Below are 22,697 nucleotides of genomic sequence, written 5' to 3' on the forward strand. Positions count from 1 at the left end.
AGTCTTCCAGATTAACTTGCCTAATTTCTTTTTTCTGATCCTAAATTACAGATGGAAAGATAGAGGCAAATACCCCGCAATAAATTATAAAGGAAGAAATTTGATTTGCTACACAAAAATAGGCTTTATGGTGGGTCCAACTGAGTTATAATTTGAAAAGAAACAAATACAGTATTTTGCAGAGGAACAAAATAGAACCCAGAGACTCAGAATCAAATATATAAATTATCCAGAATATGATTTTTAATTCAATGGAAGAATTATGACAAGATGAATCATTCTCAAGAGAAAAGGAAATCAATATGAATTATTAATTGAGTTAAATGTTTAAACAAAATAATAGAAAACAGTTACTGTAATTATGTTCAATAATGTAATTAAAAATAAGATAATATGAGTAACTACACGTGAAATTTCAAGAGTAATAATATTTGTTTTAAAAGACTAAAATATTTTAGAACTGGAAGTAAACTGTAGAAATTTTATTTATGTTATTTTTTTTCATCATGTAGAAAATTTAAATTCTCTAAACAGGCTGGAAGTAATAGTCAAAGAGCCTGTAAAATTAGAATTCTTATTATTAATCTTGTCTTTCATATTTTATTATTTGCAGGTATTTCTGCTACTTCCTGGTGAGATTTCTTTTTGTTATAGAAATTCCCGAAGTATTTATTGGAGGAATTCTCACTTAAACAGTAAGCTTACTAAAAGTACTTCTCAGAGTATTGGTTAAGTAGCAATGTATTCTTGTGATTAAGGTTTATTTGAAAAGCCTTCATTCCTCCTTTAAATAAAGGTGATTACCTACTTGGTTAGAGAATTCTTGACTGGGATCTTCTCTTGTCACTCCCTTCTGCTGTATAGTTTCTGTTGAGAAATATGCAGTTAGTCTTAAACATAGCTCTTTGGTTTTCCTCCTGATGATTTTAATATTCTTTATCTTTTTTTACCATTTCATTTGTATGAAAATTTCCTTGAAGAAGGAGGAATGATAGAATAATTTTCTACATCCTCCTATCAATTACTAAAAATATAATGATGATTTTTAAGGCCTATTTGTTGCTTATGTTGTTTATGTGAGAATAAATAATCATAACCTTGACTGTATTTCCCCAGATTAAATAAACTGACCAAAGTGAAAGTGAAAGATATAGAATATGAAACTTCACTAACTTAAGAGATCTAAAGAAGGTATTGCAATAGAGGCCTGTCACAAAACAATAGTTACTATATGACTCCACTATAAGATCTTTGAGTATTCAAAGTCACAAAAATAGTGGAATAATGGGTGCCATAGATTAATCAAAGGGAGGAAGGAGTTACTGTTTAGTGAGTATAAGTTTCAGTTTGAGAAGATGAAAATGTTTTAGAGATGGACAGTAGTGTCCATTGCACAAGAGTCAGTGTATTGAACGACTTTGGACTATACACTTGAAGATGGTTGGTTAATGTTTGCCACAATGTTTTAAAATGGAATAGTGCTTCTCAGATGTTGAAAACATTTGACTGAGATCAGAAGGATGAATCATAAAATTAATAAAGGTAAGTTTGAGGTGTTGGGGAAAGAGAGGGCACACAGTTTAAGGCATGCAGTCTGGAAAACAAAAGCAAAGTCCCTAAAGCCAACATAATGCTTGCATTTGAAAAACTGTTGAATAAGGACTAGTAGACTAAATCCTAGTAATACAAATTTAGATTAAAATACAAGATATTGGTGAGGCATTGCAAGCCAGTACTACATGATTTTTCTCTACACGGACACTAAAAAAACTTTCAAAATTTCAGAGGATCAAACTTATTTGCAATTTTGGCTGCTATGAAGAAAATGAATCATTGGAGGGCAAGATTCCAAGAAAATCTATTAGCAGTTGTTTCAAAGTACACAGAAGACATGATTATAACTTAGAATATATGAAAACTATGAAGATAGACACAAATATATACACATGTGTTTTTAAAGTCAATAAATCTTACAGATCCTCCGGGAGGATTAACATTGTCAAAATGGCAATACTTCCCAAAGCACTGTACAAATTCAACGCGATCCCTATTAGGATACCCATGACATTCTTCAAAGAACTGGAGCAAACACTCCTGAAATTTATATGGAACAATAAGCCCCCACGTATAGCTAAAGCAATTCTTGGGAAAAAGAAAATGGAAGAAATCAACCTCCCTAACTTCAAACTTTACTACAAAGCAGTAATAATAAAAACTGCATGGTACTGGAACAAAAGCAGAACAGCAGACCAATGGAACAGAATTGAATATACTGACATCTCCCCCCAAACATATGATCACTTAATCTTTGATAAAGGAGCAAGAATGAGAATATACCCCAGAGAGGCAAAAAAGTATAGTCGAAGCGACACCTGCAGTTGTCTGTTCATTGCAGCACTCTTTACAATAGCCAGAATCTGGAAAACACCTGAGTGCCCAAGAACAGATGACTGGTTAAAGAAGCTTTGGTACATCTACACAATGGAATACTATGTAGCTGTCAGAAAGGATGAAGTCATGAAATTTACATACAAGTGTTACTACATGGAAAGTATCATGCTAAGTGAAATGAGTCAGAAAGAGAGGGTTAGACATAGAAAGATTGCATTCATCTGGGGGATATAAAGTAACAAAATATGAGATTAATACCCAAGAATAGCTGAGATCAGCACCAGGAGGATTAGTCCATAGCTTAGAGGCCAGCCAGGCATTCTAGGGGAAGGGCAGCTCAGATAGAGAAGGGAGCACCAAATAAAGGGTGTTTGGAGGATCCTCCCGGGAGGGGAGATGCATGTTGAAAGTAGACTATGGACTGACCATGTTTGCCACGCAATGCGTCTTTTGCAGACCACAACACCTAAAAGGAGAGAGAGAAAAAAAGGGAATGCCCTGCCACAGAGGCAGGGTGGGATGGGGGGATAAGGGTGGAAGGGATATTATCCATGGTGGTGGAAAATGGGCACTGGTGGAGGGATGGGTATTTGATAATGTATAATCGAAACCCAAGCACAAAAATTTGTAAATCTACAACTGTACCTCATGGTGTTTCACTAAAGTAAAGGTAAAGGCCCTCCCGTTGTTCGTCGATTTGCTCGAGCGAGCCCAGTAACGTCTCCATTGGAGACTTTGTTGTTACTGTGTTTGGCATATCGAATACGTCACAGGGAGCTTGCCAGGCTCTGCCATGCGGGCGAGATACTCTCGGTAGCTTGCCGGGCTCTCCGAGAGGGGCGGAGGAATAGAACTCGGGTCGGCCATGTTGGCTGCATGCAAGGCCCTGCCGCTGTGCTATCGCTCCAGCGATTTTTATTAGTGTTTCACTAATAAAAATTTAAAAAAAAAGATTGCATTCATCTGGGGAACATAAAGTAACAAAATAGGTGACTAACGCCCAAGAATAGCTGAGAAAAATACCAGGATTACTCCATGGCCCTGAGGACAGCCGCACACGCTAAGGGGAAAAGGCAGCTCAGATAGAGAAGGGAGCACCAAATAAAGGGTGTTGGGAGGTTCCTCTCAGGATGGGAAATGCGTGATGAGAGTAGACTATAATCCGAACAAGATTGCCACTCAATGTCTCTTTTGCAAACCACAGAACTCAAAAGGAGAGCGATAATGGAGGGGAATGCCCTGCCACACTGGTAGGGTGGGATGGGGTTATGGGGGTGGGAGAGATACTGGGACTGGTGGTGGTGGTGGAGAATGGGCATTGGTGGAGGGATGGGTATTCGATCATTGTATAACTGAAACCCAAGCACAAAAATTTGTAAGTCTACAACTGTACCTCATGATGTTTCACTAATAAAAATAAATAAATAAATAAATCTTACTGATCCTCTTAAATGGGTAGTATTGTCATACATTCTCTGTATTCCCGGAATGAACATTTCTGTCATCAGTGAGCTCTGTTTAATTTGGGGTTCTTATATTCTCAACATTATCACACTTTGAGCACAAGTCATGTAATTTTCCATATCTACAGAAAATGAATTCATAAGACTCAAACATAACTCTCCAGTTTAAAAACCACAAAGTTTGTAGTACTGATATTTCAGTGATAGCCTATTAGCAGTGCTAACTAGTGAATGCAAGAATATAGCTAGAATTTCCATTTGGTTCACTCTAATATTTCTTGTCTGACTATTCAACAAACCCACATTCTATTTTCCATCTAGATTAAGCATTCATGCGTGCATATTTATAACTTCAATAGATGAAAGCCATCTAAATGACAGTTCAATACCTGACCATAAAATAAAGAAGAAAAAAAAACTGGCAATTTCCAGAAGAAACCACCAGCATGTAGAGGTTACTGGCTTTCCTGGAATCCCAGCAGTTCTATTCATGAACAGATGAAAATGTACATTGTGAAAATGGATTTTGTTCCACAAGATTCTAAATACTATGGTGGAATTACACCGCTAAGGGAGAGAGGGTAAAGAGCCCAGGGAGAATATCCAAAAAGAGCCCCAAAGAGAAACAATTTGCTTCACAAAAAATACACATTGTTATGGGTTAGAATTCAAATCAAAATGAGGAGCTAAGTCAGTGCTGGAGAGTCACTATAGCAAGCAGGGGGCTTGCCTCACAGCCAGGTGACTTGGGTTTGATCCCCAGCATCCCATTGGTCTCCTGAGCACTACCAGGAGTGGTCACTGAGCACAGAGTCCGAAGTAAGCTCAGAACACAGATGACCATGAACCAAGAGCAAAAAAATAAAACTAAAAAAGTGAGGACCTGACACTCAGAAATAAAGCCTTGGAAGAGAGCAACGTAGAACAATATGCCACAGAGATGCCTCCAAGACTTCGTGTGAGGCTGTCTCATGAGGGCAGATGAGTTCTCCTCCCCACCCCAACAGAGCCCCAGAAACAGAAAACTTCCAGAACCCAATCACCGCCAAGCTCATGGCCGCTCTCCACAGGCTCGGATGAGCCTCACTCATAAGTGAATGTACTGTACAACCATATTTTTAATTTTAAAATTTCTAGAGCACACAGCCGTGACATCTCATAATTTACACCACTGATGTATCAAGAGTATTTAAAGTAGAAACGACCAATCTCAGGAGGAATATATGTATATGTACACACACACACACACACACACACACACACACACACGACTCAAACTTTAACACCATGTTAGTAATCTCTTATAGAAGGGTTTAATGACTCCAGGGTGAAATACAACAACCTTCACACATTTTCCTCTAAGGAAACTTTTATGGATCACTTTTAGAGGATTATTCATAACAAGCAACACGAAATAAATTATTTTTGTTCTGCTATAGAGGCAGAGTTTGGAGGTTGGGTGGAAATATTAGAACTATGGTGCGGGGGAGGTGTAATGGTTGTGGGATTGGTGTTCAAGTATTAAATATAATAAATTATTGTGAACAACTTTATAATAATAAAATAATTTTTAAAAGGAGGACCTAAGCTTACATAAGATCCTTTTTCTTTTAAGTTGACAGTGGCAAGGGAATGCTCTGCTTCTACATAATTAGAAGTGACTTAAGAGTCTAATGTAAAATGAAAATTCAAGAAATACATGTGGAAACACAAAGGTGTGATTTCCTAAGAAACTGTCAGATTGACATTCTGAGAAAAATAAAATCTGTTGGTATAACCCAAATACTATCTCTCCTTTTCACACACACACACAAAAAAACTTTTAAGACATAGTTTTTTTTTAATCTTCTTTTCCTTTATCCAAAGAAGAAAAAGCAACCATGAAAATCATTTAGTATTCTTCAGTCTGAAGGTCAAGGGATTTCCATAAGGCCAAAAGAGGAATTCAGAAAAACCTTAAGATCATTACCAAACCAAATAAACACCAAAAGTTAGCACTATTCAGCAGCATGATTATTTAAAGATTGATCTAATCTCCTATTAGCCCAGGCAAGTTGGTCAGACACGAGTAGGTAGAGAAGACTCATAAAGCCAGAGGCAATGGCCAAGGATCCAGTAGAATACTGACACAGTGAAAATTGCCTCAAACCACCCCCTGTAAGGAGGGTCATCCAAGGATGACCAAGCTCAGGTTTCCTGCAGATTAGTTTTTCTAGAAAATAAAAGACTCCCTGGCACCAAGACCTCCCCACCTAAAGAACACACAAGGGGAACCAGAATTTGACCCCACGTTACTTTTATCTCCATTGCAGTTTTTCCCCCTACCTGGGTTCCTTAGTTAATCATGGGGGAAACCCCAAGCCTTGGCACATGGTGTAAGGGAGGGGAATCAGAGGGAACACCGAGGGATATAGATCTGGGAGGACAGGGAAACCTGGGAAAACTTAAAAAAAAAATGAAGAACAAGAAAGACATGTTCCAATAAAGATTCTGGGCACTGATTCCACTTGGGCTAGCCCACTCTGACGACTAAAGAATATATTCTTTATTTTCACGTGTTCTTTAAACCTTTGAAGCACACCTCTCTTAGAACACCTCTCCTTAATTAATAGTATTTCTGTTATTTTAGCCTACTTAGGGTGTCTTTATTTAATTCTTCTCTTTTGAAAGACAAAAACTGGAACCAAGACACAATGAAACATTTTGGTTTCAGCAAAATGAACTAATATGCACTCAAAAGAAGTGCCTGGGGCTCACTTCAGCAGCACATATACTAAAATTGGAACACATAGAGATTAGCATGGCCCCTGCACAAGGATGACACGCAAATTCGTGAAGCGTTCCGTATTTTTCCTAATACACTGGATGGCAACCAAGATACCCCGCTCCACTGGGCAGCCTTTAAGAACAATGTTGAACGTGTGTAGGCCCTCCTAGAGAGCGGGGCCTCTGTCAATGCTCTGGATAATAACAATGATACTCCATTCAGCTGGGCTGCCATGAAGGGAAATCTTGAGAGTGTCAGTATCCTTCTTGATTATGGTGCAGAGGTCAGGCTCACCAACCTAGAAGGCCAGACATGCATCTCCTGCCTCGTGGCTCTCCTAGTCAGGGGACTTGGAACAGAGAAAGAGGACTCTTGCTTTGAGGTCCTCCACAGAGCTGTTGGAAACTTTGAATTAAGGAAAAATGGCATCATGCCCCGTGAAGTTGTCAGAGACCAGCAGCTGTGTGAAAAACTGACTGCTCTGTGCTCTGTCCCAGGAACTCTAAAAACACTATCTCGTTATGCCGAGCACCGTAGCCTCGGGTTCCAGTATCTACCAGATGCCGTGAAGAGCCTTCCACGGCCAGCTTCTCTCAAAGAGTACCTACTACTCATAGAATAGTCTGAAAGAGTCACACCAGCAGGCAGGCATCTCCGGATGAGGTTTCCCCTCAAGTACTTTGTCTTGGAAAACTGGAGAAGCAGACATTCTTGTTGTATAGTTTATATTTCCAGGCTACACGTCGCAACAGTCACCTCCATACCATGCCACCTCCCCAAACCAAACAACCAAAGAAAAAAAAATCCCTCACTTTTGTTTTCTGTTTGTTGCTTTTTATATTGCACCCTGCAAAAGAAGAGGTTCTTCCCCTCCCCCACTTCCCCTTTAAGGGGAAAAAAAGTCAACAGTGCAGCCAGATTTCTCTAGGAAAATAAAGAATATTTAAAGAATGTGCGTTTGGTTTTTCTTTGTAGACGTGATTTCAGAAGAATCCCACTAGAAGTATTTTAACTGATATGTGAGAAAGTTAAAGAAAATACCAGTTAGCAGTTGCAGCCAAATACGCTGAAAGGGTGTGCTTTCATAATTGGACTGAACAGCACTCCTTAAGTGTCATGTCGTGGGTAAGCAGCTGTCCTTGCCTCTTGTCCATGGATGTGCCCAAGGGTTATAACAGTAGATCAAAATTTCAGACAGATTGTCTTGCTGTTTTCCATAGAGTAGAGAACATAACAGTTTCTCAGCAGCCCTGAGTACTAAAAGTTAAGAATTTCTGATGTAGTTATATCTATTCTAATACATTGCACTTCTCTTTTGCATTACAGATGAAAATGTTCGCTGTAGTGGGTTGGATAGATAGTCTGGGCTGCCTTTTCCCAGGGGTCATCTTCATTACCTATTGTAAGCTCACTCTACTAAGAGTTTGGAGTTATATTTCCTTGAGTTGGTTTGGAAACTTTGCTTTCACTGATTTATATGAAGGGGTGGCTGAGGTGGAATTTGGGAGAGGGAGAGCATTTTATGAGCTTTATGAGCTGTTTACCCCAAAAAGATCAGTTTTAATGAATAATACTTATTCAAAAATACTCTTTCTTTTTATGTTCCTAAACTAGATCAAGCTGTTATTGATCTTAGATTATCCATATGCAAATTTGAAAAGCCTTTTCTAAAACATTGGTTGGGAATTACCAGAAAGAAAGAAAGAAAGAAAGAAAGAAAGAAAGAAAGAAAGAAAGAAAGAAAGGGATTCTGCTGACAGCAAATTTGAAAAAGTGTTTCCTCTTGCCCTTTTGCTGTTTTTTGCTCACTTAAAAAAAAAAAAGAAAGAAAGAAAGAAATAGTTCTAAAAGCAAAAAAAAAAGTGACTGATAATTGAATGGGGGCCTGTCAGTGAACATGATGTGAGTAGTACTGTAGCACTGTCCTCCCATTGTTCATCGATTTGTTCGAGCAGGCCCAGTAACGTCTCCATTGTGAGACTTGTTACTGGGTTTGGCATATCGAATACTTCACAGGTAGCTTGCCAGGCTTTGCCATGTGTGCAAGATACTCTCGGTAGCTTGCCAGGCTCTCTGAGAGGGGCGGAGGAATCGAACAGGCGATCTGGCTGCGACATCTGTCACCCCATTGATCGCCAGGGTTGATTGGGCTGATCTGGCTGGCTAGGCGGGTGTCCCCTTCCTCCCTCACTGCTCCATGTGCATCCCTCCCGAAGCTGCGCACTCTGTCGAAGAGGACGGCCTTCCCTGATAGAGACGGACCGGTCTTTGGTCGAGGGTATACGAGTAGCTGCGCTCCCCTGCTAGAACCTCCAAACAATGATGTGAGTAACGAAGCAAATTTCAAAATTTTAAGAGTTTCAAAAGGAATTGCTTCATTTCACCTGCTACCCTTTTAGTTTTATGAACCTTTTACATACCATGATTTTACATTATTATTGTAAATAAAAAACATTTTAGCAGTATTCAAGGACTTAACGTGGAGTTTTTAAATTTCAGTAGTTGTTTTTGTCCAGGTGATAATCTTAGAATAAGCTAAACAGAATACAAATAGCTATAGAACTCTAACTAGAATATAAACTCAGCTACAAAAGAGGGAGGGATAAAAAGGAGAGATAAAAAGTGTCTTTTAGGACAATTGAATTAGTTAACCTGTTTTGATTTTTTTAATACATATGGTTCCAGAATTATTTTAATTACTTTTAAAAAAATCATAACTGATACACATAATTGCTAGTCATTGGAATTTATGTTAGATATAACCCACTATTTTTTTAAATTTATAAGATCAACGACCATGGGTTACATATTTGATTAGGCATTTGCCTATGCAAATATCTTTTATCTTGCCACATTATTTGCTTTATTCCCTTAACAGAGCTCTTTAATCACAAATATATCCACAGATCCATCAAACCTCACTCATCATTGATTCTTGTACTATAAATTACACTAAATACCAACTCCAGTTAGACATTATTCTTCATGAATTATGTGTTAACTAAATATTGTCAATTCTCACAAGCCTGCCTAAAGATTGTATTTCAATATTCCTTTAGGTTCTAGAAGTTTTCCTTGGTTTCAGCTCATTCAGATCTTGGTGTTTTCAGTAGATAAAACTTGAAAAAAAATTCAAAATGTTCTCTAACCTCTAGTCCCACAGTAGAGTTAAACTCTTTGAGAATTTCAATTAATTGATTGAATTGAAAGGGTTTTTTTTCTGCAGATAAGAGATGAGTTCTAGGAAACTGAACCCTACATAAAAACTCTTTGAAGTCATTTATATATCCATAATCTAGTGGAATTTTTGCAAACTCTACCACAAAGTCATTATAACTGTACTGTAAAATCAAAATGTTTTTACTTTCAAAAAGAGAAGCATACTTTTGCAGTTTAAAAACCACGTGAAATTTCTAAACAAAACAGTTGGCATCACTTTGAGCAATCTGCTTTTTTAGGAAGAGAAAGAAAGTACCTCAAGACTATAAAAAAGACATTTTCTTCGGCAATTGGGGAATAATCAGAGGCTGAAAGAGCCACTGTCAATCCTAGTGCAGGAGTTTCAGGTCAACTGAAAACCTGGCCCTTATCTATTTTTCGCAACAATCATTCCATTATTCCCATCATGACCCAGATTTTTTCTAAAGGAAATATAATTAAAATCATCAATATCATTTTTGGGAAAAATGTTCCCTGATTTTGGACCACATCTAGCAGCATTCAGTGGTAAAACCTGCCACTGTACTCTTGGGTCACTCCCAGCAGCGCTCAAGAGACCACGTGATACTGGGGAAAGAACTAAGCCTACCATATGCACTACAGCCTTTTGAGCTCTCTCTTTGGTCCAGACATTCTTCTCCCAAGAATCAATATAAATACTTGGTTTAAATCCCCAGTTCACATTCTGATATATATATATATATACATATACATATATATATATTGAATCACAGTGAGATATTAAGTTACAAAGTTGTAAGTTGTTCATGATTGAGTTTCGGCTGTAAATGTTCAAGTACTCATCCTTTCACTGGTGCTCACTTCCCATCTACCAATGTCCCCAGTTTCCCTTTTGCCCCCTAGTATTCAGCTCTATGGCAGACAGTTTTTTTTTCTTTTTTTCCTCTTTGTCACTGTTTTTCAATACTATTATTAAAAGGGTATAATGCATATCACTTACAAAGAACCGGAACAAACTGTATTGGTGTGATAGGGCACTGGGGGAGAGGTGAAAGCCCCATTCACTGCTGCTGGGAATTTTGACTGGTCTTGCCTTTTTGGAAAATAATACGAATATAGACATTCCTCAAAAAACTAGAAAATGACCTTCCATTTGACCCAACATTCTGTCTTTTCTATTCATGTTTTCAGAAACAGTTCACCGTGATTTTTCCTCTTTTTTAAAAGGTGTATGTGTGTGTGTGTGTGTGTGTGTGTGTGTGTGTGTAATTTAAATTTAAAGCAGTGAATGTCCATTTGACATTAAGAAGCATAATTACAAAGCTTGGCACAGTCTGAGTTTCCAGTATACAAATATCAAATAGTTGTAACCTCCTTTAACATGTGCTGGAGCGATTGCACAGCGGGTAGGGCGTTCGCCTTACAAGCAGCCAACATGGCTGATCCGAGTTCGATTCCTCCGCCCCTCTCAGAGAGCCCGGCAAGCTACCGAGAGTATTCGATATGCCAAACTCAGTAACAACAAAGTCTCCAATGGAGACGTTACTGGGCCCGCTCGAGCAAATCGACGATCAACGGGAGGGCCTTTTATCCTTTAACATGATGTATATATTTACATAAACACATAGCAATACATTATGCATGGTCTTTTCAGATACTGAGCTTATATTTTTATGACATATACTTCATATGCTTTGTTACAGAAGAATGAAAAAGACGAGCATCACCGAACTAGTCAGGAAGAAACAATTAGAACATCAGAACTGATAAACCAATTGGCAGTCTGACCTAGCGATTCAGATCTCCCACAATCACTTGACAAATTTTCTCATAACTTACCCTTCATTCATTTATGTAAATAGATAGCAAATTAAAAGTCACAAAAGGTGAATTCCTAGCCTATATATTTATTCAATGATACATCAAACTGATGGCTAGGTATAAAATCAACACACTTTCAACAACAGTCTCATAGTTGCTCCAGAAATAAGAATTTCGAACCACCTTTTATATTTGATTTTAATTATTTATTTTAATTAAGACACCACAATTTACAAAACTATTCATAGGTGAGTTTCAGACATACAATGGTCCAACACCAATCCCATCACCAATGTCCCTCCACCAATTTCTTCAATTTCCCGCTTCCCAACTGCTGCTTTAACAGGTACATTTTAAGTTTGATTGTTGTAGTTTGTATATTATTGAAGAGCTGCTACAAAAAGTATTCTAAGGAGTTTCCAAAAAAGATAAGTATTTTAATGATTGTCAACAGAGTGTCAAGTTGAGTAGCATATTGTTTTTAGATGATAATTATTTGGTTTGATACTAAGCAGCAATGCAAAAATCCTTTAAATATTCAAATTTATTTTTAAATAAAAATTAAACCCACTACTACATCTATATACATACTGGCATCTGTGTTCACAAATTCTACCTTCCTCTAAATAACAACAAATCATCCTGTGCTCCGAGCTAAGATCAATCTTTCATTTATGTACTAGATTCAATCTCCTTAAACCTACTTAGGCATATTGATCCAGCTCCTTTCCCTGACTCTTGTATGAGTAGGCTGTCCCTCAAGTATTTCATTATCATAAGCAAGCAATCTGTAATTTCTCCCATTTTACTTTTTAAAGAATGTCTTGGTTCTCCTGACTCCTTCACCTTGTACCTTAGAATTCTATCATCTTCTCTCCAGCCCTTTATGGCTTTATAAATTTGAATACTTTGTTTTAATTCCTATCTCCAATGTCTAGCCTCTTGTTCTCTATAATCAAGATTAATTCCTACTAAAACTACTCTTACCGAGGTTATAAGTGGCCCTTTACCTTGATAAATTCCATGGTTATTTCTTAAAACTTGTATTACCTGACATAATCAGCCCAGTTTTCTTCAACTGCCTTCCTCAACTGATTTCCAGAACACCGGACTGCTTTTCAATTCTTTGGATTCTGTATAGATTTCTGCTTACTTCCCCAACTGATAACTGACTAGTGTGTAAGAATAGGCCCTAGAACATGGCAGGTGACCAATATAAACTGAATCAATAAATAAATCAATCTTGTTAACACATGGATTGAATACCTAAGTAGATTAGGAGTGACTACTGAATAAGTTTCTATTGATCCTGGTCTCTGTAATCATGAAAACACAAATGTCCATGCTAGTTATTGCCTGATTCAGTTTCCCTGATTGCACATACCAGAGAGTTATATCTTAACAGACGTTAAGCACATAACTAGATTGACTACTGTTTTGTTTGTTTGTTTGTTTGTTTGTTTGTTTTTTAATAATGCTAGCCCTGAAGCAATAGCAGTGCTAAAGCCTTTTAGGTATCTGAGGTCATGAGTTTAATCTACAGCCCATCCCACATAGAGAATGTGATCCAAATAGCACTCCCATCCATATGATTTTATGGGGCTTTATGGTGTAGTCTCAGAGAAGATAGCAGGTTAAACACAACTAAAATAACTCTACCTTTACAGAGCACAGTACTGATAAGTGAAAGATTAAAATGAGGTTATTAGGTCCTGAAGAGTTTTCATTTCAACAAGATTCAGCCAAGATATGCGGGAGAGAAACTGAGGAAACTGGTGGTAGGAAATGTGCACCAGTGAAGGGATGGGTGTTGGAACATTATATAACTGAAACTCAATCATGAGCACTTATTAAACTCTCAAGGTGATTCTGTCACTTTCACTGTCACTGTCCTCCCATTGTTCATCAATTTGCTTGAGCAGGTCCAGTAACATTGTGAGACTTGTTGTTACTGTGTTTGGCATATCCAATACATCACGGGTAGCTTGTCAAGGCTTTGCCATGTGGGCAAGATACTCTCAGTAGTTTGCTGGGCTCTCTGAGAGGAACGGAGGAATCGAACTTGGGCCAGCTGTTTGCCTCGCATGCAAGGCAAACACCCTACCCCACTGTGCTATCGCTCCAGCCCATTCAAGATGATTCAATAAAATATATATATATCTTAAAAAATACAATAGCTGTATAAAATTTATAGGAGGAGCTCACAGTTTTGAACTAGCAGAAGAAATGTGAACTTGAAATTGGGTCAATTGAGAAATCCACTTTGAAGACTTAAAAAAAACAAAGACTAGCTTTTTGCGTTTTTCTTAAACTTCTCTCTCTCTCTCTCTGTCTCTATCTCTTTTTCACTCTCTCTTCTCCTGACACATACACATAAACAGATATTTCTAAGTAAATTTCTCTAAATAAAACTATTTTAATTACGGATTTTTAAAAAATTTTTAATGAAGACTAACAAAAAATAAAGGGAGTTATATATATATAGATATGTAAATATAAGTGTGCAATATAGGGGGCATCAAGAAAGAAGAGAGAAAAAAAGAATAGTTGAAGAAATAATAGTTGAAGAAACTCCCATAGTTTGATGAATAATATTAATCTATACATACAGCAATCCAAATAAACTCTAAAAAGGAAACCTTAAAGAAATTAACACTCAGACACACACACACACACACACACACACACACACACAGACACAAAAGAAAAAAAAATCAAGAGAAAAACTTGAAAACATTTAGAGAACACAGCAAAATGCTTTCAATAACACCAGCAGCCGACTTCTCAACAAAAAAACATGGAGGCCAGTAACTTTGTTTATCAAAACCAAATCTCTGTAATCCTGTTAATCGTGGAATTACTCGCCAGTTAAGTCTCTATTCCTTCCAGCCCTGAGATTTTAGCAGCCTTTTCTTATTCGTCTTTTCCCAAAGATTGGAGGTTCTTTCAGGGTCAGGGGAATGAGACCTGTTGTCATTACTATATTTGACTTATCGAATACGCCATAGGGAACTTGCCAGGCTCTACCCGTGTGGGCAGGTTACTCTTGGTAGCTTGCCTGGCTTTCTAAGAGGCATATATTTATATATTTTTCTCTATGATTTATTGCCTACTATCTGAACCCCATCAGATATGGTGTAGTAATTGTGGAAAATGGGTAGGAAGTGTCTTATAATGTGTTTTAGAGTGGAAAGCGGCCTGGAATGGGGTGGTGGTTGGGTAATGGAGGTCAGCTGCTGGGGCTGGGTCCCTTGGGGTGGGTAGGTGATTCTGTCACTATCACTCACCAAAACCATAAACTACATTAATAATAAGAATACATGATAATGGGGACTGGAGAGACTTAAGTGAGGAAGACGCTTGTCTTGCACGCACTGACCTGGGTTCTATCCTCTGCACCCCATTAAGGTCCCCTTGGCACCGCCAGGAATTGATTTCTAACCACAGAGCCAGGAGTAACCCCTGAGTATAGCTGCTAGTACCCTTCCCTCCACAGTCACACACAAAAATAAAACCTTTCTTTAAAGAAAAGAATAAATTACAATAAATTTTAAATTATCTTAAATGATAAAAAATATTTTGTTAGTTCTTTAAAAAGAAGACATGGAAGCCAGAAGGTGGTGGCACTCACGGACCTGCACCTCATCTAGAACCCCTGCAGGAGAAAAAGAAGGCTATTTGACACAAGATCAGAAATACTCAATGGATAGCACCCTGACACACGCACACTAGGTCAGGCATTGAACTCATCATAGACCACCAGAGACCCAAGAAACAAGGAGGAACTGCAACCAAGTCCCATTCAGAACATCCGCAAGTGTCTGACCTTGGACATTAAGGATGCTCAAGGATGTGAAGCTGCCATGTCTCCGCTGCCCAAAGCGCTCTCCCTGCCTTCAGGCATCCCTTTAGTCCCAGCGTATCAGTGGTCCAGGAGAGCACCAGTCTGCTGACTCAGCTTCTTGCGGGCCAAGCCCGAAGAGACAGCAGCCACCCGTCTGGAAGCCCCCAAGCAATTTCTCCACCCTGGTCCCTAAAACCAGCCTCAGCAGCAACTGGGCCCCTTCCAGCCACATCTCTCTGACCCTCATCCTGTCCTGCCTGGCTGAGTGCTCAGGAGCCTGCCTTGTGGTTTCAGGGAACTGGGAGAGTAAAGGGTGTTTACTTGGATAACAGTCTGCCCGAGGCCTTCTGTCACCACTTCCACCCACGCCCAGACGGCTCAGTCATAGCTGAAGGACCCAGGACCCAGGTTTCTGCTCTTGTATCTCTACAACGACTCAGAATCTGGAGCTATTGCAGATCCATCCCACCCACGGGAGAAAACAAATGAAGAGAAGGGGGAGAAAAGAGAAAAGCAAAAACTAAATGCAAAAATAGTGTTAGGGAGATGGTCCAAAGGGATTTAGTGCATATTGTGTGCTTCGCATCCAGGGGATGAGGGTTCAAACCCTGACACCTCACAGTAGACCAGCACCAGCAGTTGACTCTCTCAAGAGCTAGTAGAGGTGACCCAAAATTCAAAACTAGTTTTTTCAAATATTACAATGGATAAAGGCAGAAAAATGCACATAAGGCCCACAAAACTGCACAGCCTATAGAAATAAATGCAAATCATTAGTGATCCTGTATCAAGTTTATATAGAGAACTGTTGTAATTCAATAATAGAAAGATCAATGACCTAATTTTTAAACTGATATAGAATTTGCATACAAATTTCTTCAATAAAAATATATAGATACATACATATCATCATTATATATACATATACATATGCATATATAAAATATGTACATATATCCCATACAAATATATATAGAACAATAAATACATGAAGAGATACTGCATATCTTTCATCTAATGAAAATGTAAATAAACCCTACAATGAGATATCCCTTCTCATGTCTAGGAAGGCTAGAATAAAAAGACAAGTAGCACATTGGTATGAATGCCAAGAAATTGGCATGCTAATAAATTGCTAGTAAAATACTGCAGCCACTTTGGAAAAACAGTCTGGAAGTTCTTCCTAAAGTTAAACCATGGGCCAAGAGAGAGCTCACTGAGCAGAAGCACACAAGAACTCGATCTGGGTTGGATTTTTGGCACCACTTTGTGCTCCAGGCACCACTTGGATACATTCCCCAAGCTCTGTGCTTGGACGATCCCCTAAGAATGACCAGCTGTGACCTAAAACTTAATTTTTTTCATTTTAAGTTAAAATATAAATTTACATATGACCCCAAAATTCCACTCCTTGTTAAATGTTCTTAAGCATGAAAATATACGTTTCAGTGAGGACTAAAACTTGTACATGAGTGTTCATAGCAGCATTATGCTATGCTATCATATAGCCATGCTGAGGAATATTATTCAGGAATACAAAAGAATGAATTAAATGCTAAAAGTTTAATGAAATGGAAAAAATAATACTGAATTTAAAAAGCCAGAGGAGGCACTGGAGTCAACAGTATTTTTTATTTTTATGCCTGATAAGGAAATGTTCTACCAAGGGAAAAAAGCAGAGTGTTTACACTTCTAAAGAAGTGATAGTTTATGAGGCATAAACTCTGCAAGGTATATGTATTATTTAAGTACCATATAATTTTTAAGACCATTCAAATTAGATGAAAAATTACCACTCATTATCACTTAGGTATTTACTTTCAGTCAAATTTATATATCAGTATAGATTTTCTTCTTCATATGAAGATTGTATAGATTTCTTCTTCATATGAAGATTGTATAGATCACTCATATTCTCTTCATTATCAATATATGTATAGACATATTTATAAATGGTTATAATTATAAATCCAGTGTATTTATTGATTTATAGAAACACAACTCGATCATGCTATGCTATTACAAAGGATTTAGTTGTTATACTTTTGACTGTTTAATACATCATTATTAGGGCTCTGATTTCTTTGATTTTGAATCATTGCCTAAGAGTACAACCTCCAAAAATATTGTTCTGTTGGGAAAACATTTGCTTTAGAAATCACTTTCAGGAACATGTTGTGATAGAAAGCAACAAATTGAAGATTATATGTTTTTAACATAAACCACTCTTGCATATATGCTTTGCTTTTATCAAAGTAGTATAAGTGATGGGAAGACCTTGAAAATGTGTGATTAAAATAATTGATATTTAATGGTAAGATACACCTTTGACAAAAATAGATTTCAGGTCAATATTGCTGGAGATTCTTTTTAACTAATAGAAGTCACGCATTCAAAAAATTCTTGGCATTAACATAATGTATCTTAACAGCAACAAATGAACAGAAACCTCTGGGGAGTCTAATTTTTAGCTATAAAGATAGAATAACTGCTACATCCAAATAGCTTTGCTCTCCTCTCACTGTGATAACTCTGCAAGGTGTCACCATATTCTAATGATGGTGCCATATGTTCAGAGCATATTTAGAACTTCACCTTTGAAAACATCACGACAGCCCACATCACACACTTTTTTGATATTCTCAGAGGGCCACATGTTCATATTTTGAGGGTGAACTGTTTTTGCTTTTTTGTTTTGAGAACAAAAGTTATTTGATACAAACTCCAATAAATAAAGTGAATGATGAAGCTGGCTAATACTATCATACTATCTCGGACCTAAGATAAGATTTATCTACAAAATGAAAAGGCAGATGTCCTCATAAAGACTGTGAATTTGCTCTGAAGTTGAGCCCATACTGTATTGAGTCACTGCAGCCAGACTGAAAAGGGTGCAACTTCCTTGATTGCCTACTTTAATATGTACCACTTTGAGGGAAAATTCTGGGCCTTTTGTATCCATAAAACTTCCTTTCTTGGGCATTCAGGCTGTTTCCAGATTCTGGCTATTGTGAATAGTGATGCAATGAACACAGAAGTACAGATGGTGTTTCTGCTGTGTGTTTTTGGACCCCCAGGGTATATTCCCAGAAGTGGTATTGCTGAGTCATATGGGACCTCGATTTCTAAATTTTTGAGGAATGTCCATATTGTTTTCCAAAAAGGCTGGAACAGTCAGCACTCCCAACAGCAATGAATAAAGGTTCCGTTCTCCCCTCATCTGTGCCAGCACTGGTTGTTCTTGTTCATTTGAATGACTGGAAAAAGAAACTATGGTATATCTACACAACTGTTAGGAAAACAAGATCATGAAATTTGCCTATAAATGAATGGACATGGAGAGTATCAAGCTGAGTGAAATGAGTGAGAAGAAGAGGAAGATACCGAAAGACTGCATTCATTTGTGGGATATAAAAAATAGGATGAAACTAATATTCATGGCCAGGGAATATGGACCAGGAGGACTGGTCTATTGTTGGAAATAACCACACGGGTGTGAGGAGTGGGCAGTAGTTAAAATGAGGAGAGTCCGTTATGATAACATTAGTTGGAAATGATGATACTGGATAAGAACTGAGTGTTGAAAGTAGGTAAAGGGATGTACATGATAGATAACATTTCAGCACATCAGTATTGCAAACTATGATGTCTAAAATGAGAGAGAAAGGGGAGAGAGAAAGAGAGAGAAAGAGGGAGAGGGAGAGAGAGACAGAGAGACAGAGAGAGAAAGAGAGAGAGAGGAGAGGAGAGATGTGCCTGCCATAGAAGCAGGCTTGGGTGGAGGCAATGACTGGGGAGTGGAAAGAAAACTGGAGACATTAGTGATGGGAAATTACACTGGTAGAGGGATGGGTGTTGGAACATTGTATGACTAAAACCCAATCATGAACAGCTTTGTAATGTTCTATATCAGGGTGATTCAATAAAATAAAAAATTAATATTAAAAAATCTTTCTGTGTATATTCTATAAATAGATTCTCAGAAGCTGATCCTCCCCAACACTCTGTCTCCCAACTTCAAAAATAGCTCTATCAGTCACTGCCGTGCTCACAGCCACTCCACATGCTCGAATGAGCCTCACCCATGAGGGAACCTATTCCTGGACCACAAGACATCTCATACTTTACACCACTAATATACCAAGAGTATCACACCACATTTGATGGGGTTTAAAGTAGAGGGGTCCCCGCTCCTGGCTGTCCTCATCAGCCCCCTTGGAGAGGGGCAGGTTGAATTTCCCTCCCCACCCCAAGCAGAGCCCCGGCAGCTGAAGACCTCCAGAACCAGCCACAGCCATGCTTAAGACCACTCTCCACACATTCCAACGAGCCTCATGATGAAGGAACCCGAGAGGAACCCAGGTGTGCGGGACCCAGGGCTGAGATCTCCTAGCCTGTTCAGATAAGAACTGGGCCTCCTCCCCCCAGATCCCCCATCTTCCAGTAGCTAAGCGTTATACCCACCAACTGCCCCCGGTGCTGTTTTATCCCATCAACAGCCAAGACCCAGAGACTATAAAACCCAGCTCTTATTGTCTAGTTCTCACTCTTGGAGAACCTGACAGGTTACCGATTATATCCTGCCCCCACAGCAGAGTCTGGAAAGCTCCCCGTGGCATATTCAATATGCCAAAACCCAGTAACAATGATGGGTCTCATTCCCCTGAGCATGAAGGAGCCTCCAATGTGGCACCTGCTAAAATCTCAGGGCTTGGAAGAATGGAGACGCTACTGGTGCCTGCTCGAGGAAATCGATGAAACAACAGGATGACAGTGATACAGTCATAAAGTAGAAGGCAGTCAATCTTAGGGTAAGTAAGTAAGTAAAGTAAAGGCCCTCCCGTTGATCATCGATTTGCTCGAGCGGGCCCAGTAACGTCTCCATTGGAGACTTTGTTGTTACTGTGTCTGGCATATTGAATACATCACGGGGAGCTTGCCAGGCTCTGCTGTGCGGGCGAGATACTCTGGGTAGCTTGCCGGGCTCTCCAAGAGGGGCGGAGGAATCGAACTCAGGTCGGCCATGTTGGCTGCATGCAAGGCAAATGCCCTACCGCTGTGCTATCGCTCCAGCCCTTAGGGTAATCTTAGGGTAAAATATATTTATTTTATTTTATTTTTATTAATAAAACACCATGAGGTACAGTTGTAGACCTACAAATTTTTGTGCTTGGGTTTCAGTTATACAATGATCGAGTACCCATCCCTCCACCAGTGCCTATTCTCCACCACCACTGATCCCAGTATCCCTCCCACCCCTCAATCCCCCCATCCCACCCTGCCTCTATGGCACGGCATTCCCTTCTGTTCTCTTTCTCCTTTTGGGTGCTGTGGTTTGCAAAAGAGGCATTGAGTGGCAATCATGTTCGGTCTATAGTCTACTTTCAACATGCATCTCCCATCCTAGGAGGATCCTCCCAACACCCTTTATTTGGTGCTCCCTTCTCTATCAGGGGAATATATATTTATACAGATATTTATTTAAGCACACAAGTCTCAACCTTTTTTTTTCTAAGAAACATTTTTTTGATCATTTTTAGTGGATTAGTCACAACAAGCAATACAAAATAATGAGACTTGTTGTTACTGTTTTTGGCATACCAAATACATCATGGGGAGCTTGCCAGGCTCTGTCATGCGGGCAGGGATACTCTTGGTAGCTTGTCGGGCTCTCTGAGAGGGACGGATACTTGTGGGGCAGCCTCTAATCGCTTTTACAGGTGCTCCCAGTCTTTCGAATGCAAGCTTTTGGTCAACTGGTCTGCCTTGCTCTCAGTAGCTTGCCGGCCTCTCTGAGAAATTCTTCCTATTGTATGTGCATATGTGTGGTGCAAGCAATCAAACCCAGGATCATAGACTGAGAAGGTATGCAATCCACCACAGAGCTATATTCCCAGGATCTCACATGAAATTCTATCAATAAAGCCTGAGATACATCTGAGATAATACATACTCACACCAGCCAAAAAAAGAGTTAAAAGTCAAAAAATGTTTCTTCCAGAAGAGTCTTTCACTCCTAATTCTACAAATATTTGGATGAGTCTCTTGACAAACACAAGTTTTAGAAATCTGTATCCCACTTCACCATCATATTATTAAATGTATGCATATTCTCATATTGCGTATTTTATGATCCATCAATGCATGTGTGCCTCCACAGGCACAAACATGCATACACACACACACACACACACACACACACACATGTGCGCAGAGGTGAGTAGGACTAATACTGCTTTAAGATTAAAATCATTGGAGGACGGGTTCCCAAGACATGATCAGAAGACTTAAGGGTATTCCCAGGGAAATAAGTGAGCTGTGTCAGACTTTTTACTTTTTATATCCTACCAGGACCACTCTAGTACTGCTGGCAGTTCTCTGATGCTACACAAAGTGTTGCATGAGAGGTAATGTTGTGCAAGAGAGCCAATCAGTGTCTCCTCCTGATCCCCGTGCTCTCTCCCCAGGAGGGCAAATAGCCAAAAAAAAAATCCTTTCTTGCCAATCCCCAAATCTGATCCAGTCTTTGTAAACAGGCCTTCCTCAGAGAGACTCTCTGGGAATGTGATATTTATTTTTTTTAATTTTTTCTAAATTTAAAAAAAAATTTTATTAGTGAAACACCATGAGGTACAGTTATAGACTTATAAATTTTTGTGCTTGAGTTTCAGTTACACAATGATCAAGTACCCATCCCTCCACCAGCACCGATCCTCCACCACCACAGGTCTCAGCATCCCTTGCACCCCCCATCCCCCCATCCCACCCTGCCTCTGTGGCAGGGCATTCCCCCTTGTTCTCTCTCTTCTTTTGGGTCCTGTGGTTTGCAAGAGAGGCACTGAGTGGCAATCATGTTTGGTCTATAGTCTACTTTCAGCATGCTTCTCCCACCCTGGGAGGATCCTCACAACACCCTTCATTTGGTGCTCTCTTCTCTATCTGAGCTTCCTTTTCCCCTAGCACGTGTGGCTGGCCTCCAAGTCATGGAGCAAAATTCCTGGTACTAATCTCAGCCACTCCTGGTTGTTAGTCTCCCATTTTGTTGCTTTATGTTCCCCAGATGAATGCAATCTTTCTGTGTCTATCCCGCTCTTTCTGACTCATTTTGCTTAACATGATACTTTCCATGTAGTACCACTTGTATGTAAATTTCATGACTTCATCTTTTCTAACAGCTGCATAGTACTCCACTGTGTAAATGTACCAAAGTTTCTTTAACCAGTCATCTGTT

The 22,697-nt window shown here is 39.0% G+C and overlaps 1 protein-coding gene, 1 non-coding gene and 1 pseudogene across 5 annotated transcripts in view; 2 read left to right on the forward strand and 1 right to left on the reverse strand.

Moving 5' to 3' along the window:
- TAFA2 (TAFA chemokine like family member 2) overlaps positions 1–22,697 on the reverse strand; it is a 661,692-nt gene that overhangs the window by 510,655 nt on the left and 128,340 nt on the right. The window lies entirely within an intron of this gene.
- Positions 1,521–7,243, forward strand: LOC130026837 (ankyrin repeat and SOCS box protein 8-like; annotated as a pseudogene).
- LOC130027060 (U6 spliceosomal RNA) lies at positions 6,604–6,706 on the forward strand. The gene has a single exon (XR_008792998.1). It is a non-coding gene; the product is annotated as a U6 spliceosomal RNA (small nuclear RNA).

The sequence above is a fragment of the Sorex fumeus genome, unplaced genomic scaffold, assembly GCF_029834395.1.
Source record: "Sorex fumeus unplaced genomic scaffold, SorFum_2.1 ptg000035l, whole genome shotgun sequence".
NCBI classification, from domain to species: Eukaryota; Metazoa; Chordata; class Mammalia; order Eulipotyphla; family Soricidae; genus Sorex; species Sorex fumeus.